We start from the raw sequence: 12,623 nt of genomic DNA on the forward strand, positions 1-12,623 counted from the left end.
CTCTCCTGATAACTGATGATGGAGGAGAAGACATGAAAAACAAATCAGGCTGAATTCAAGTTCAAACACCACGAGGACCAACTGCAGGTCTGAATGTCTTACACAGAGTTACTGATGAATTACTGACTGTGAAGCACTATGGTCAACACTGTTGTTTTAATATGTGCTATATAAATAAATTTTGATTTGATTAGATTTTGAATTTATAAGTGAAAAGCTGAAATAAAATGTTGGTGTTTGTATGAACAGAGCAGAGTGGTGCACTCTTACGTGGACCTCGGTTTAGTGCTAGTCTTTTGTATTTACTAATTATATTATTATAACATAACTGTATGTGATTCCTTGTGTAACAGTAACTACATTAGAGCATGAAATATGAAATGATGAGATCAGTTTTATTGTAGAATTATATATCAAATATTACAAAGTTGTTCTTTATGTTCAGCTCAAATCAACCTGAGTGTCATTTCTCTTTAGTTCTGATCTCACTGCTGAGCTGCACAACAAACCAAGGTCAGTAACCTTCTTCTGTCACAGTTTAAACCTGAAAACTCTGACAGGTTTTACACATTTGGATTAAAACTTTCAGTAAAGATCTCAAAGACGTGATCATCAGTTTTTCATTTTAACCCTCACAGCTCGTCTGACTGTGAGTCCCAGCAGCTCTCAGTTCTTTGAAGGAGACTTTGTGTCTCTGAGCTGTGAGGAGGACGACAGCTCTGCTGGATGGACTCTGAGGAGAAACACAAGCAAGACAGAGGACTCAGTGTGGGAGATGGGTTGGGACAACCGCTGGTTCTTGACGTGTAACATCACTGTTTTCACTCCATGGACAGTGGAGTTTACTGGTGTGAGTCCAGAGAGGGTCCCATCAGTAACATGGTTAACCTGACAGTCACTGGTAAGCTGAGTGTGTGGAGTTAGTGTTGATGAAGCTGTGTGTAAATGGATGAAATGCTGTAGTTTGTCTCTGTGTTGAGGTGGATCAGTGATCCTGCAGAGTCCTGTCCTCCCTGTGATGGAGGGAGATGACGTCACTCTGCTCTGTAAAACAAAGACCACTCCCTCCAACCTCCCAGCTGCTTTCTATAAAGATGGCTCCCTCATCAGGAAGCAGCCTACAGGTCACATGACCATCCAGCATGTTTCCAGGTCTGATGAAGGCCTCTACAAGTGTGACATCAGCGGTCATGGAGAGTCTCCATCTCGTGGTGGTCATGGAGAGTCTCCATCCAGCTGGATCACTGTCACAGGTGACACACTCACCTGTCTGTGTTTCTGCAGCTTTCAACATTCACAATAAACTAATGATTACATGTTGTATGTTTAAGGGAAACCTACAAACACATCTCCATCTACTCCCACACCTGTATCTACATCCACTTCTATCCCTACATCAGCCCCTGCCCCGCATCTTGCTGTTCCTGTGTTAATCTCTGTTGGATCAGTCTGTGTTTTGGTGCTACTGGTGTTACTGGTTCTGCTGGTGAGACAATGCAATCACAGAAAACCTGAAGGTGAGTCTCAGACTTCCTGATCTTTCATGTGTGGAGTTTGATTTGTTGAACAATTTAAACATTATTATGATTAGATTTCAGTGTTTATTTTATCTGTCTGTGATAATAACATTTGCATTCATATGAGAAATTATATTACTGTCACATTTCAGCAGATCAAGACAAAGCTGCAGGAGAAGATGTCACATACAGTGACGTCAAGATATCACATGGTCGACAGCAGCCTGTGAAACACAGCAGAGGTAATGTTTGGGGAAATTTTGGCGGGAGATGGTGTCAGAAAGCTGTATGTTTACGATAAGGGAGATGTGCCAGTTTTATACCACTACAGCATTTCCAAATATATAAAGCAAATCTTTGAAAAGCATGTAGAGTTCACTTCATGTGACAGGAACAAGTCGCCTCAGGTAAAGACCTTCAGTAACAGAGAGAATACTGAAATCTATGACACAGTTCAGTAACATGGAGATTGTTTGAGAAACAAGCATCAGCTGAAATAGGAAACAAATGACTTGTTACTTTTGTAAAGATTTACGTGAGTGCACTTATCATTTTCTTGGCATCCTGTGTCCATGTAGCTTATTTGATAGACTGTATACCAACGATGGACAAGGCTCTATGACATCATCCACCAGTTTCTGAAAGTTTGCAGCATTTTCAGGCCTTAAAGTAAATGTTAGTTTTATTTAGACTAATGTGACTAATGTGAAGGAGAAGTGTGAAGTTATCAATGCCAATGCTAGCTAGCTTATAGAGCTACATCCACAGACAGCATGGGGCAGATAACTGGGCACATGTTTAGTAGAAGCGTGACCTGCTGGAGGGAAAGGGTTAGGGGTTAGCTTTGATCAGATTTGATTGGCTCCAGAGTGGTTAGATTTGGGCTAACGTTTCAGGAACGTAAAATCGAGGGCACATAAGAAACTGGAAGCATGTCACAGTGTGCGTATTGAGCCCTGGATCATGAGGAGCTTCATCTTTTCAAGAGGTTAAGACTGTGCGTTAGTCTAACGTTGTGCGTTTATGATAGATCGCGAGAACATTATGAAGCATGTTAGGCATATAGCTCGCCTTCATAATTTACACATTTACTGATAAAGATTATTCAGTTATTTAAATGACTTTTTCATAGGAAGTTAATTCATAGGTAGTATGCAACACCATCTTAGTTAAATATAGCTGTATGTAAAGTTTCACACCATACTAAGTGAGAATTGTTCTTTGCATGCTGGACGGTCTGTTGTCTGCGGTTAGCTGAAGCTAACAGCTCCGCAGTTGTTCAGCATCCTGTTTGTGACATAAAGAAAACACTTCAGCTGCAGGTGTTTCAACACAGGGCTGTTAGTTTAAACTTCTTTAAACACGAAAAACATTTATGTGATAACATCTTAAATTCCATTAATCTCAGTATCTTTGTTTAGGCTCTGAATCTACCTTTTATGACGGTAATCATTTGTTAGTTGTGTGATATCGTGGCACGTTTACCTGATCTGTGGTCACTCAGTTCCTTGAGTACATTTTATTTGTCACAGAAGCCGTCACCTTTTCAGTGATTCTATCTTCTGCTTAAACTATTTTAAACATTCTAAATCATCTAAATACTTTGTGTTTTATTGTGCAGAGAGAGATTCTGCTACAGTCTACTCAGAAACGAGAATTGAAGACGTCAGTTATGGAGAAATCGTCATCAAAGACAAGAAGAAAAAGTCAAAGACAAAAGGTAGAGCTGCTCCTCTTTTTCTCCATCTGGGTTCGTTTCTACATCCAATCACTGAGCTAAATGCTAACATATGAATGCTAACACTTTAATAGTTCATAACATTTGAACTTCACATGTTCACCATCTTAGCAGCACGCTCAGCATCATGAACACAAGAAACAAACAACATACTGCTGCATTTAAACAGTGAGCTAAATTGGATCTTTGGGGTTTTAAGCAACAAACGGTTCTTTTTACGTACATGTGCCAGTTTCCTGATTGGCTTCCTACGGTCATGTGATGATGAACATTTTCTCAGAATCCTCAGCTGTTTCGTGAAAAACTAAGTGTACCTCATTGATTTATCTTCTTTTCTTCATCTTCTTCTTATCTATATGACTTTCACAGTCTTGTCATTGTGAAGGAATTTTGGCCCACTTTTCTTTGCATCATTGAATCAGGTCTTTGACGTTTGTGTGCATTTGCGATGCACAGCTCTCTTAATAAGATCACTAACGTTCTCCTAAGCGTTCCAATCAGACTCAGGTCTGGGCTCTAACTGGAGTGTTGCAGCTTTGTTTTTTGGGTTCACATTAAACTCTAGAACACTTTGGAATACAGAGAAGTTACTGGTTGGTTCATTTAGTGCAAGGTGCTCAGGTCCTGTGCTTCAGAACAGGCCCAAATCCTCACACCTCCACCACCATGCTGACAGTCGGTATGTGGCGTCAGTGTTGATGTGCAGTGTTTGGTTTTCCCTCAAATGTTGTCTTGTGCATTATGGACAAACATTTACTCTTTGGTCTCATATGAGGACAAAGTTCCAGAAGTCTTGATTTTTGATTTCTTGGTTTGTTCAGATACGAAAAATCCCAAAACAAAACATAAAGAGAGAAGACGTTTTCCCCTGGGAAGTCTTTTTTTATTTGAATTGTTTTAATTTTACCATAATGAACTTTAACATTTAGCATGTAAAACCTGTAGAGTCTGAGGTGTAGCTGTTGGATGTTTTGCAATTTGCTGGGATGTTGACTGCTGGGGAAACTGCAGTAAACACTTGCTGATGATCAGTTAATTAAGTGCATTTGATTAGTGTTTGGCTGCTTACCTTAGAAATTCCTGTGGACACAATGAGGTTGTAGACAACAGACTCACCTTCATGACACTAAAACAAATCTGGCATTAAGCTCAGCCCACTGTGGCAGTCTCTCTTCACAGTTACACACAACAGCCGCTTTAACTTGTGGCGTCAGCCCCAAACAGTCGCTGTAAGTTGTAATTTTGCTGTCAAACAATCCCAAAAAAGGCACATCAGATTGGGCAGGTAGTAACATCTGAGGATGTCAGCAGGGTTGATGCTGCGATTTGAGCTAATTGTCTACTACTACTCAGCCACAAGCTGTGAGTAGGATCTGGATACAAGATGCAGAGCTGCCAGTGCTCGCTCTTAGACAAAGAGTTCTTTATTAATGCTTTTTATTCATTCCTGTTAACAATAACCTTAGAGAAAGGCCAAAGATAACAATGTATTATTGGTTCTTTCAACACTTCCAGACAGCATGACTGTCTGTGGTGGCTCATTGGTTCCAACCGAATACATAAAATGTTAAAACACTAAAAATCTAACCTTCAAACTTCCTCTGTGTTGCTTCACTCAAAGAAACAGGAAACGCGGCACTTGTTGTCGATTTTCTTTAGCAGCAGATTAATCCACACTTCTGCGGGATGGTGTGTGTAAGCATGTTGTCATGATGATGAACAGACAGGTCATCCAGCTCAATAGCTCTGCTTTCTGATGTGATTTTAGCACAAATATGGCACATCTGCCATTTTCTTTGAGCGACATGTGGCTCTCAGCATCTGCCTCAGCTTAGCCACAAGTGCCCTGTGAATTGACCAGATGCCATGTGTGACATTTGGGCCACTTCTCTACCACAGAACATCCGTCATGCTGTAATAGAGCGATACATGACAAAAGCAGCCCACATTAGGCACAGATGTGCCTTGGTACACACACAAGATAGAGAAGCAACGTCCTGTGGTTGAAACCAGTTAGTCTGAAGCAGGTGAGATTTCTATCTGCTATGTGCTCTGGCTTGGATAGTAATAGTGTTCATGTTGTGAGACTGTAGCTTGTGGTGAAGTGTGTCATTTAGCATTGTAGAAGCAGCAGCTTGGTGGATGTCACCTTTCTTTTTCACACAAAACATCTCACAGGTCGATCCAGTCATTCATTGGCTCAGAGCAGAGAGGTGTTAAGAGGTGTGAGGTGCTGCTGCAGTGTATGAAGTACATGTACTTTCTACATGATGCAACATTGCAAATACAATTTTGACATATTTTTCGTGACCTAACAGTTATTCCCAGCAATCATATCAAAAGCAGTTCTGGAATCAGTTTTGGAAAAAACTAAGCAGGTCGGATCAACGAGGCCCAGGGATAAAGCTCCTCGTTATGTTTAACCTTGAACAGAGTAGATTTACGTCCTCTTGCAGTCACTATTATGAGTGACATTATGACTCACTTTTGAGCTTTGGTCAGAATTGTAACTGAAATCAAACTTCTCATCTTTCTCCGAAAGCAACCTTTTAATAAAGACATGTGAGCAGCATATGAGGTTAGTTATAGATGACCAACACCAAACTGGACCATCTCTACCCCCAACTGTCACTCAGCAACAGATCCCCACAGCGCTGCCTTCTCAGCCCCCTACTCTACACCCTGTACGACTATGACTGTACACCAACTCACCCAACCAACATCACTGTCAACTATGATGAAGATAAAACCGCACACAGGAGGTAGTGAACATCTCCTGGTGGTGCTCATGAATGAACCTCAAGCTGAATTCCCTTAAACACCCTGGTAAAGAAGGCCCAGCACTTCCTCCGTGTCCTGACGAAGAATAACCAGAAGCTGCTGCTGGCCTTCTCCTCAGTGGAGAGCCCGAGAGAACATGTTTGCTGGGGTGTTGTTTGAACACAGGTAGCTGTGCACTTACTGGACACTCAACTGTAGCTCTCATGCTGACACAGTGAACATTACCATTCAACAAGCATTAGACGACAGCTGTGCTTCATTTAGCTACATTAAAGCTCTACACAGTACAGACCTTGCCCACTCAAGCTGACAAATAATGTTCATTTAAAAGTTGAAATGGGAGAAAAAGCAACTGTAATTCTTCAAGTGCATCAATCAAAGTAAAACATGGACTGGCATCAGTGAGTTTTGGGGGTATTTTTTTTTCTTTCCTTTTAGGAAGAAACTTTTTGGTCACCATGGATTACTTCTCTTTATCTACAGCTCACACTGTCTGTGGTGCACCACAAGGTTCAACCTTAGGTCCTATTTTTCTTTCTATTTAAGTTCTTCCATTTAAAAAAAAACCCCACAACATCTCCTTTATTGTTACACCAGAGCCATACAGATATCACTTCCCAAAAGACCCAGCAGCTGTTTTAAATGATCTCAGTCACGTGACTGTAAATGTTGTCATAAAGCTGGCATCAGCTTAATACTACAGAGATGAGGCCGACTGAATCAGCTAAAAAACACATTTATATAAAACTCATTTTGTGTGATTCCATTACTTAATCTGTACCAGTAGGATCGGACGTCTGTGGCTGTGGTAGAGTTGGGTCATACCAGTCAGAAGGTCAGCAGATCAACCCATGACTTCTCCCTGAAACATCGATCGGAGTGTGACTGAGTGTGTGAATGCCAGAATGCTTAGGCACAGATAAAAGTACTGTATGTGCTTGTGACTGGGTAAATTAGAGTTGGACAAAGAAGTCAAACTAACAACTGAACATCTGCCTAAAGAACAAATGTCTGAACATACCTGTAGAGTCCTAGTTATTATTAGACCATTCAGGCCTGTGGCACAGCAAAAGTTTTCAGTGTTGACACAATTGTACAATTGTAACCATGCTCTCTGGTCTTTCTGGGCTATGGGTGTGTGGTGGGCTTTCTCTTAAAATGATCTTTTATTTAAAACAAACAAACAAAAACACCAACAGGGCAGGACGGTGTGCACTCAACCTTTTACTCTGTCGTCTCCTCGACACACATGGCACACAGGATACGTTACTCTCCATAAAACAGTCCCTTTGTAACCACTAGGTAGGAACAAAAATTACCTCCTACAAGATGCCTTGTATGAAGTAGTTAAATATGTAAAACAAATATGCAAGCCGGGTGGTTTTCTGTCTGAGACACGAGTTATTCCCATCATAAAAACAGAAGACAGATAAAGTTAAAAAAAGAAACAAAAAAATGGTTTCGGGATGGTTTCTTGTGAGGAAGGACGTAGTGTCTTTAGAAAATCTTGCTGACTCTTGCGATGCAGACAGGCAGCAGACTTTAGAGGTGGTTCCTGTTTTTACGTCTCACACCTCCGCCCATCTGTCAGGGTGGAAAAAAGAGAGAAGTTGGAATCAACAAGTGTTTGACTTTTTAATGTGGCTTTTTGTTAATTTCATGGATGATTCAAGTAACAGTTAAAGTGTGGGCAGCATGGAAACTGTGATTTGTATCTGAAGTAGTTCTCTAGGAGCTTCTCAAGCAGTCCTTTAATACGATTCATTAACTTATATTTTTTTAATCTGCATGTCAAACCACAGCAGAAACTTCCTCCTGTAGCCTGAGGCCAGCTGCAGTGCAGTCTGCTTTGGGTTGGCTAACAGCGGAGTGTTGCAATAAGATGTTTGCTTCATGCGCTGTGGGGAAAGTGTGGCAGTTTGCAGTAAAAGAGCACGGCGGTTTTGTGGATGTCACCTTTGTTTTTCTCATAAACACCTCACACTTCTATCCACTCACTCATTGGCTTACAGCAGAGGTGTGAAGGGGAGAAAAGATGTGAAAACCCCTTTGGACTTTAAAAAATACTCATCGCTTGTATCACTTGTATTCTTCAGGATGCAACATAACAAATAAAGTGTTTTGTAGTAGCTGTGGTGTTGCAGTTGTTGTACCTGCAGTAATTTAAATGTGTTTTATTTTACAGAGAGCGACAGCATGGCGGTCTACTCCTCAGTGAAAACTAAAGACCTCAGTTATGAACAAGTAGCCATCAGCCCAAAGAGAACCAGAGGTACAGCTGCTCTTTATCTCTCACTTTAAACAGAGCAAAGCTAGCAGTGTCATGCTAAGCTAAGCTAACCATGTTCTCACTCAAACTCAGGATATCAACCTTCGCATCTTGAAAGACGCAGGAACCAAACAACTTCCTCCTCCTCTTAGTGTGATGCATAAGCATACTACACTGATAACAAGTTTTCAAATGACTAAACCAGGGTGTTTTTAGACAGAAGACGAACCAATCAGCTCAAGGCCCAACGTAAGATAAAGAAGCATTTTTCTTTTTTGAGAACGAGTTTCAATTTCAAGTGCTGCACCAATTTGAGACAAATTTAAGAAAACTGACAAAATAAACAGCCAAAATCAACCCACACAACAAGGAAATATCTCAGTGGTCACATTTTAGTGAAGGGCAGGGGTTAATGTGTGATTTGGCAGGTGGGGAAACCTTAAGATTGGCTGTAGTGGTGCAGCGTGGGGAAAAGAGTTACTTAAAAGTGAATCACATAGTAATGTATCATGTGGTAGACTTTACTGTGGGTACAGGCTGTGACTGATATTCACTGATCGTTGTGAACTGAGCCAGCTGATTTAAACACGTAAAAGCAGATGTTTCGTGAGCTGTCATAAATTTTAAACCCCTGATAATAGACAGCTAATTTCAAAGGTAGAATTTACTGAGTGAACATCATCACCTTGAATTTAGATCGATGCCTGCAGCCTTTGCTGCAACCTACATGAAAACCACAGCCTGCTGTGTACAGTGCAGCATAGAGTATATATGGATACTTAAGTCTGTTTGCAGGATATTTCATGAAAAACAAATCAACAACACACCTAGTTACCAGTGGACCATCCTGGTACATTGTAGACAACATGTAGCCTCAGCTTTTAGTGTCAAACTGCTAATTTTGTCACCACAGACCTACAGACTAAATAGGGACGTTGATCATTTGACGCTTAAAGTTTGTTTCAGTCGGTAAAAAGGTTAAAGCAGGGTAAAACAGTAAAAAAAAAAAACCCAGCGATGCCTCAGATGATGGTGTGGAAACTATTTCTGTGTTTCATGTGAGGATTACACCGTTTCCTCTGAAAATCTTGCTGAGTTGCAAACAGGCGGCAGACTCTGGAGCTGGTTCCTGTTTTTAAGCGTCGCTGCTCGTCCTGTCTGATAAAATCTGTCAGTTTAAATTTAAATGTCATTCAGTGATGCTGATGAGCTCATTACTGATCATTAATCATGTTTCCTGTTGTTTCAACTGTTTGTGTTCAGACTTTAAACCAGAGCCAGAGGTCGTCTACTCTTCACTGAAGTAGTCCACCAGTCCAACCACTGACGTCCAGCTGCTGGTCTCTAACTGGTTCCCCCAGCACCTCAGACCAGAGGACATCCACATGTTACAGATTTTATTAAATATATTTTATGTCTTAATCTCCTGTTGTTGGACCCGTGATTCATAATTTGCATTTTGATGCAAAATCAGCAATGTGAAATATTTATGTAAATAATGTAAAATAGAGATATTTCTATGTAACATTAAAAACTTCCAGATGTTTTGTGGTATTTGTTTACGTTTGTCCTGCTCCTGTTCCCACGCAGCATGGGGTCGGGGGTATCTCTGTGGCATTGATAAAATTTTGCTCTCTCATGCTCCTCGTGTGGTTCTGTGGGTTTCAAACATGGGGGGAGATGGAAAACTTGATTTGCTCCACTTTTGTTGTGGCTTACCAATACATGCCTGGCTTCAGTGCAGAAAACAAAACAAAAAGATGTATATTAAACCACAGCCACAGACTCAAAGCAGCAGGCACTGCAAACTGCACAGAGCAGCGTCAGCATGCTTGATGGAGGAAGAGGTTTACTGCTGTAGGCATCCAGAAACCACCTGCACAGCAGCTAGCATGGAAACACTTTTACATTTAAATCAATATGGTTTCTGGCAGCAGTTTCTCTCAGTTTTCTCTCAAACATGAACATGTTGTGGGGTCAACAATATAACAAACCTGAATAGTTAGTTTTTATTATAGTCGGCATTTTACAGTTATTACAGTTTTATTTATTTATTATTATTGTCACACTCAGTATTTTAGGATAAAACATGAAACTGAAACATTTTGGTGTCTAATAAAATACACACTTATGACCACGTGACTCTGACTGGCTCCTGAACCAGCACAGAGCTCAAACAGTTACCTCTCAGTAAAGCTGAAAAGCAAAGGCAGATTTAAAGTCTGCTGCCCTCTACTGGTTAAACCTGGTGTTACAACAGAGCGGTTGCTTTAAAAATGACAGCACTTGAACCTCTACTAGAAGATGTCACATTTTAAATCAGTTATCTTATACTTTCAAATTAGGTACAACACATAGATAGAAAAAAAAAATCAATGACAGTAAAAGGATCACCAGTGTGTGGATAGCAAATTTCCCACGTGTGGGACTAGTAAAGGTTTATCTAATCTAATCTAATCAGGAGGTTAGAGTCACTAACAGGTGAGATTTTACTGTTTATCTCACCTGGTCTTGGAATAACTGGGAGTTGCTGGAATAAAGCCCGTCTGTCCCTGATCAGCCTGCTGCACATCATTCCTTTGAGTTTTCTTTAATAATAGAGTAGATCTGCACATTTTTTCTCCATCTGACTGCACAATGTAAATAGATCTAAATCTAAAGATATGAAAAGGATCACAGATATGTACACATCCAGGTCTGTAAGACATCCTTGTAACTAACTGATTAGCATTGTCTGGCTTCATCGATAAAGATAACTGGGTATCTCTATTGTAATGAAAATAGGTTTTCAATGCCTAAAGGAAGTGTGTATAACATAAAGCATATTACCGGAGCAAAAAACCCTGTAATTAATTAGTTATAGCTACTAGTTACTTCTTCAAAAAAGTAACTAACTGAGTTAGTCATTGAGTTAAAATATTCTTAAAGCAACTAATTACTAAGAAAAGTAACTATTGCGTTTGTTTAACCCTCCGATGTCCAGGGTATAATTGGCTGTTTTTGACTACTTTTGATATTACTGCTACATTACCCCTTTAAAAACTTGCCTTGCCTTGTTTAGGTGCCATTCTTTTCAGCACAACCTCACATGTCTGAATTTGACATACTGTATTAAAGTAAAACTGCATTGCTTGCGTGCTGGTTTGGCCTATCAACACAATTTAAAACTTGGCGTGTAGTTTGAAGTCAACACTTTTAACACAAAATTGGAGACTCAGGGTTGTCTTGGGTTGATGTAGCATCTTGTTGCTATGTCATCTTAAATTGGTCATGTGATTGGTTTACCATGGCTACTATATTCCTCAGCCAATCAGCAGCACTCATGTGCACTGCGTAACTATAAAAGCAGTAAAAGTGTTTGTCTCTTAGTAAAAATGAGAGCAGCCCATGATGATAAAAACATGTCAGTTTCCAGCGAGACAGTAGGGAGCTAACAAAGCTAACAAAGCTGCTAGACATACAAAACATGAGGTAAATTATAGATTGTATATAAAAGAAGGACGCCATCGATGTGATATCAGCTTAATATTTGCATGATGGTAACTTTCATGTTGTTTTTTTCCTTATAGACAGAATTGACCATTTTTGAACGAGATAATGAAGTGATGAAGTTATCAACTAATTCTGGTGACCAAGCTGCATCCATTAAAAATAATTATGAATAGAAGATTTAAAAGTAAATTATGGCAACGTGGTTTTTACCTGGGTAAAAAGCACACAAAGACAGCAACCATTATTTTGTGCTGTTGTGTTGTTTTCCACAAATGTGGTAAAAATTACTAGAATATTTACTGGTATCAAAACATCATTAAAATCCAAAAACAAACAAACCAAATTATTGAAACTTCCTTGTGTTTTAATCAGTAACTGTGGACACACAACTCTTCAATCATCCATCAGGGGGTGCTGCAGCACCTTCAGTGCCTCCTGCTTCCCTGACCTTGTGACGTTTCAGTGTAAAAATGGCCGCAACATGCACAAAGCAGGATGCAGATGAGAAGGATGAGGGGGGAAATGTGTGGCAGAAGAACAATAAAAAAGCAACAAAGGAAAGAGGAAGATTTGCACGTTCATAAACCAGAAAAGCTCATTTGGATTAATTAAGCAGGTTATGGAGATGACAACAATTTTACAGCTCAGTGTACATTTTATTCTTTTTTTTTTTTTAGCTGAAAGTGGATTCAAACATTATACTGAGGGGGGTGGGGCACTTTTTTTTCTTCATATGTAGTTATTAGGGGTGCAACGATATTCGTATCGATATCGAACCGTTCGATACAGTGCTTTCGGTTCGGTACGCATATGTATCGAACAATAC

The 12,623-nt window shown here is 40.0% G+C and overlaps 2 long non-coding RNA genes across 3 annotated transcripts; both read left to right on the forward strand.

The window, feature by feature from the left end:
- LOC121813447 lies at positions 1-795 on the forward strand. Its single transcript, XR_006053712.1, has 3 exons — positions 1-87; positions 478-513; positions 639-795. It is a non-coding gene; the product is annotated as an uncharacterized LOC121813447 (long non-coding RNA).
- A 408-nt stretch (positions 796-1,203) lies between these two features.
- LOC121813446 lies at positions 1,204-9,683 on the forward strand. 2 transcript variants are annotated; one of them, XR_006053710.1, is made up of 6 exons: positions 1,204-1,253; positions 1,332-1,517; positions 1,670-1,759; positions 3,139-3,237; positions 8,222-8,308; positions 9,569-9,683. It is a non-coding gene; the product is annotated as an uncharacterized LOC121813446 (long non-coding RNA). The 2 variants fall into 2 exon arrangements; XR_006053711.1 differs by having other exon boundaries at positions 1,214-1,253; positions 1,401-1,517.
- The last annotated feature ends 2,940 nt before the right edge of the window (positions 9,684-12,623 follow it).

This window comes from Haplochromis burtoni, unplaced genomic scaffold (genome assembly GCF_018398535.1).
Source record: "Haplochromis burtoni strain Fernald_Lab_line unplaced genomic scaffold, NCSU_Asbu1 Contig_1707, whole genome shotgun sequence".
NCBI lineage: Eukaryota > Metazoa > Chordata > Actinopteri > Cichliformes > Cichlidae > Haplochromis > Haplochromis burtoni.